Genomic DNA, 6518 nt, shown 5'->3' on the forward strand with positions numbered 1-6518 from the left:
TTTTCAATAGTGTTTATTTGTACCTCTGCCCCATGATGATGATAATAACATACCAATGTAGAAGGTAAAAGAAGTGAAAGATTAAAGAAGAAGTTTATAGGGTAGATGAGAGGGGTGCACCAAGGATTGATTTCGAAAAAAAACAACAAGACTTCCACAACCAAAAGAAATCACTTTTTGAGTCGCTTTTTACTTCTTCCCTTGAAGTTTTTTTTTTATTATTTTTGTCTTTGTGATGGGCTGTCAAAGGTGGTTGAGCCTCTTGAATTCTTGAGCCTGAAATATATAAAAATATATTTTTGTAGAAACAAAATAACACCAAATCGGCTATGCCTAGCCAAGCAAATTGAGCCACAAAAAAAAGGGCTTACACAAATATAAAAATGCAATCATTCAGAAAAACCCCACCCCCCACCTCATTAGGAATTCCCAATACACCACTAACCTCTTCATTCATTAACTAGATTTTCTTATTCCTTCCAGAGGAACAAAGACCATTGAACGTCACTCAACATCAAAGCCATCCACAAAGCTTGTTCATTCTCCCCACACAAAGGTCTTCAACACGATACGAGAACGCGATCACCATTAGGAATGGAGGGATGTTAACCCGATTCTAGGGTTAACAAGAGCTACTACCATTATCGTACATTAAGGAGTCACGGTAGATACACCAAAGGGTTATACATTCAAGATATGAAGCAATAGTGTCCAAAGCTACAACTTGGGCGGGTGCCCGTAATGGTATGACGGAGTATTTACGGCGATTCCCGCTTTAAGAGCTTGTGGTAGCAAGTCAAGATGAAGTCCCAAGTGATGTACTTCATGGATATATTATGAGAGTAGTCATTGTAATATCATTAGGCCTCTTATGAGCCTAAAGTGCCCGGTCAACCACAGTTTAAGTACGTGTGCACTTATGGCCATGTATATAAGTGAATTTCTCTCATAACACAACATACTCTCCCATGGTGCAATGGATTCTTGCTCTTGCTAATCCTCTTGCTAATGTATCTCCTTAATGCATGCTAGTGAGTGTGTGTGAGTGAAGTGATGTGATGTGAGAGGAGGGACGAGTACTCGTAGTGCAACGCGACGGTGTGACAACACTCGCGGGGCGGGAGGGGTGGTGGAATTGCTTCTCAAGGCGTTGTAGAGCTTGGAAACCTCAAGGGTTACAAGCTCAGCCATTGGAAGGATCCTCATGATAGTTGCGGCTCACCAGGTAATCTCTTTTTGGATGTGTTTCAAGGAGGGTTACGGTTAGCCATAACAATAATGCAAGTTGCAATCCAATTAGAAAATCTGTAAGATTCCTCCCCAGCCTCTCAAGATGTCCAGCATCTTCCCGTGTAATCAAATCCCTCTTCAGAAATATAAAAGATCTTGTTTCTAACTGTTTTAGTCTAGAGAGAGAAAATATTTTAGAGAGAGAATATTCAGATTTTTAATATTTTTGGATAGAAAAATATCTCATCTTATTAAAATAAGTTCCCCTGAAACAGAAGTTCAAAAATATTTTCAGAAGGTGCATTAGAAATTAAGTATAATCTGTTCAAGAGGCATTATCCTAGGGATGAAGATTTTTTCAAAAATTTAAATTAAGGTTCCTATGGACCAATAAGATTCATCCAAATGTAAGGAGGAGATAAATGAAGAAATAAAAGAAAAATCTCTCAAAAATGAGTAAATACTCACATAAGATGAAGAGTTGACTAAGGACAAGGCTAATAGTTAAAAAGGAGAGATATTTAGAAGTAATGATGCATTTTTGACACCTCTGCATGGGGATTTTTCCCTCATGAATGAGGCGCCTACTTCGCATGTGCAATTGAGTTTTAAATCTTCAAAAAATGAGATATTTCATCTCTCCTCTCTCCTAATTCAAGTCTAGTTCCAAAAAGTTAGCTCAACTGACCTAAAAATGGTGACCAAAGTGAATTGGAAAACTCTAGAATCAGTTTGTTTGGTTAGAAGCTCACTTTTTCCTATAAATAGAAGCCTTCCCCTTTGTTGAAACTCAATAGTGTTTTATGCACTGTTACTCTACTCCTCCCAAGCCAAGAACTGTGAATTTATTAATAATTCACTAGTTTTTGACATTTTCCTCTTCCAAAGATTGGTGGCCACTCTTGTTACAAACAAGAGTTGAACCCTCAAACCATCAAAGCCAAAGGAAAGCTCTCAAAGTCATTAGTAAGTTGGTGATTCTTCTTTTTTTCCACTTATTTTATGATTTTTATGGTTTTTATGCTTTATGGTTTTTTTCACTTATTTTATGGTTTTAAATGGTTTTTATGCTTTGTCTTCTCTAAAATTGCCAATAATGTTATGCCTCATTACAAAAAGGCATTCCCCTCTCTTCTCTAGCAAAACCAACCATTCTCTATCCTAGGTGAATGGTTATTGATTAAAGTCAAGTTTTTATAATGTTTGTCTTAATTAAGTGAAAAAATGTTTACTTTAGGATAATATCAATACTCTTGGTGCACTTTTAATTAGTTTTAAAGACTTAAAAATTTGCAAAATGGTCAGCCATACAAAGGAGGTTATGGTGAAATTTTTAAAAATTAGTGAAATAAAATTCATCTTTTATTATTCTAAAAGAGTAATCCTTATGGTTCCTATATTCTAAAGTATCATTTTCATGCATAGAAGTATGCATAAAAGATATTTTTTTTATTATAAAAGTGTTACTTTTATCATAATTAATTTTCATGCATAGAAGTATGCATAAAAGATAAATTTTTATTATAAAAGTGTTACTTTTATCATAATTGATTTTCATGCATAGAAGTATGCATAAAAGATAATTTTTTTTATTATAAAAGTGTTACTTTTATCATAATTGATTTTCATGCATAGAAGTATGCATAAAAGATAATTTTTTTATTATAAAAGTGTTACTTTTATCATAATTGATTTTCATGCATAAAAGTATGCATAAAAGATAAATTTTTATTATAAAAGTGTTACTTTTATCATAATTGATTTTCATATATAAAAGTATGCATAAAAGATAATTTTTTTATTATAAAAGTGTTACTTTTATCATAATTGATTTTCATGCATAAAAGTATGCATAAAAGATAAATTTTTATTATAAAAGTGTTACTTTTATCATAATTGATTTTCATGCATAGAAGTATGCATAAAAGATAATTTTTTTATTATAAAAGTGTTACTTTTATCATAATTGATTTTCATGCATAGAAGTATGCATAAAAGATAATTTTTTTATTATAAAAGTGTTACTTTTATCATAATTGATTTTCATGCATAAAAGTATGCATAAAAGATAAATTTTTATTATAAAAGTATTACTTTTATCATAATTGATTTTCATGCATAGAAGTATGCATAAAAGATAAATTTTTTTATTATAAAAGTGTTACTTTTATCATAATTGATTTTCATGCATAGAAGTATGCATAAAAGATAATTTTTATTATAAAAGTGTTACTTTTATCATAATTGATTTTCAGGCATAGAAGTATGCATAAAAAAAATTTATTATAAAAGTGTAACTTTTATCATAATTGATTTTCATGCATAGAAGTATGCATAAAAGATAAATTTTTTATTATAAAAGTGTTACTTTTATCATAATTGATTTTCATGCATAGAAGTATGCATAAAAGATAATTTTTTTATTATAAAAGTGTTACTTTTATCATATTTGATTTTCATGCATAGAAGTATGCATAAAAGATTAAAAAAATTTCGGAGATCGAGGTAAATGAATATTCCTCAAGAAATCCATGTTTTCAAAAGAAATTTAGAAAAAGAGAAAATGAAATAGTACCTTTCGAGAAAGATAATTTTAGGAAGAACCTTTCCAGACCTAAACTCTAATTCAGACTATTGACCAAGACCTAACTCCTTCGTCAGTTTCAATCAATGACGATGTGCCCAGTTCAGGGAAAATGTACTCAAATCACCCACCACCGAATCTAAAACTAAGTTAAGACTTTTGATTTTGATCTGAGGATCAAGTTAACATAATTCGAGGAATTCTATTTGGAATTGAAACCTGGATCTAGAAGTATTGAGATACAGATTTAAGATATACTCATGGTATTCAAACAAAATCAAAACTGTAAACTTGCATAGAAACCCTGCCTTCTTAAAAGACTGTCTTACGCCAGAATGCTGGAGGGAGCATTTGGCATATATGTTTATCTAAGGGAAGTTTGGTTGCAACAGCTGGCGGGGAGTGTTCGAGGGACAGCTCACGCGGCAAAGCCTGCCGAGGTCTTGACCAGCCTCGGTATGGTTAAAATGGTGCGCTTTCGATACGATGGACGAGGGCTAACGAAGCGGTCCCTGAGTGAAGTGCCAAGATACCTAAGGAGGATCCTGGAGGATTCTGACCAAGCGATGAACGGGCTCGCGGTGCCGAGGACATCCATGCGTATGTCGAGGAAGATATTATATGATGGACCTATGTTTATTGTAATCTATCACACTGGATCTTGTTGTTGACTCGCTGGTCTCAACGGAGAGTCCGGAGTGATACTGTTTTGTGAGAAACAAAGACTCAATGGAAATTTTGAAGTATGACATGCGTAACTCGTAAATTGAATGTCAATGGATTGTTTTATAGATTAAAGTTTTAAAGAGGAGTGTGTGCGTATCTGTTTTCTAAAGCTAAAGTTAAGAATGGCACTTCAATTATGGGTGGGTGAGTACTTATTTGGATCTACCGATTCCAGTGGCAGGGTGATGGCTAACCCATGGGCCGGATGGGGTTAGGCTGGAATCAGTGGAGTTTTAATAATCAAAGTGAAAAATGTTAGGATTACGCTAAGATTCGAGTAGTTAGTCAATTCCCTAATAAATTTTTCAAATAAGTGGATCAACGGCTGTGCCTGATCTTAATCAGGAAAAAAGCATTGAATTTACTAAAATGATCAAATTATATCAGTGATAGTTTCCTTCAATCTGGTTTTATCAGATGAAGGTTAGTTTAACACCTTGACCTCGTTTAGAAAAACTCGTTAAATAAAATTTTAAAAAAATGGTGGAATCGTCCCCGCTTTCCGGGCATGGGAAATTTTCCCGGTTTCGGTTTTCGGAGTGACCACCAGCCTAGTCTCATGCCCGGACATTCGAGGGCGAGGCCCCGAGTGAGAAACCACTGCGCTGCTTCCGCGGTCAGCTACCGAGAGTCCGGCGCGTGGAGTGGGCAGAGGGATCTCACAAAATCTGCTTCAAAACATTCAACAATCATAGATTGGATACTGTTTGCACAATAAAGGTTGTTTATAGATGATGCAAGGGGTGGGTGACCTAATGAGATCCACGTCTTCCCAAGACAACACGTTGTGGCTAACCTCGGTGTGAATCAAGGTGGCCCATGTAGGTAGGTGGTTTTTTTGGGGGAACTCAATCTCAAGGTGAGCGGGTTCCACCATTGGTTCTCTTAGTGGTTCTGTCTCAAATGTGTCGAGTCAGGAATAAAGATATTACTTCAGCACTGTCCAATCGTGCAAACCTTGTGGAAGAGTGTCCATCATTGGTTGTGCAAGAATGTGAATCTAGTCCTCGTAGTCATCGATCAGTTGTATATTCTTGGTCCTCATCTTGACCATCCAACATCTTGTTACAAGCTCTATATATATCTGTCGATGTGGTGAGAGCTTTTGTCTTGCATGCACTAACGGAATCAGTGTGAGTGGTTATGTCTTCCTTGTTTTCAAGTTTACCTTTGCATACATAAATGTAATTGGTTTCCCATTCGTGAACTAGCCTTATGTCTCTCATGTAAGGCCTTCCAAGGATCATGGTGTATGACCCTCTTCTCTAGAAATCCATCACCAATTAATGTTTGGTGGACGCTTAGCGCATGAAGGTCTTAATGTTTGCATCATGAAGGACGCCCAATGGTTTAGCTATGTTCCCATCAGAAAAGTGCCTATGAGTGGTGGTGGGCTTCCCCCAGCCTCCTAGAAATCCTTGGTGCTGACACCACAACAGCACTACCATCTAAACTTGAGGAGAGATCATCATGACTTTATAAACGATAGGTGACACGACATTCATTTTATCACTTTTGAAGTAGTGTACCACTCATTCATGGGCACTTTTAGCTATCCTTTTTCTCATGGGTATAGAAGGAGAGCGCTCACTATGGCATGGCTATCCTCTTTTCATGGGTATAGAAGGACAACACTCAATATGGCATGGCTCATCCTCCTCCTCTTCAATTCAGGTTTAGTTATGTGGGCTCTTAAATTCCCTTTCATCTAATGGGGGATGTCTCCCCAAAGTTGAGAATTTCCTTGTAAAAGAGAATTTTATCGGGACTCAAACTTCCGAGGATAACAAGTTGTGAGGCTTGCTCTGTTCCTAGTGTGATATTTGCTCACTTAGCTTGTACTCACTCTGAGGTGGGCTAGGACCTACTAATGTGTAGGGGATGTGCATCTCTAGGATATGGTACCTCAAAGGGGTTGAGATGAAGTCGTGTCACCTATTACATCATAGAATATATTGTGGTGTGACTGTGTTGACCC

The sequence above is a fragment of the Cibotium barometz genome, chromosome 54 (genome assembly GCF_041138505.1).
Source record: "Cibotium barometz isolate CiBa-2024 chromosome 54, ASM4113850v1, whole genome shotgun sequence".
In the NCBI taxonomy this organism is placed as follows: Eukaryota; Viridiplantae; Streptophyta; class Polypodiopsida; order Cyatheales; family Cibotiaceae; genus Cibotium; species Cibotium barometz.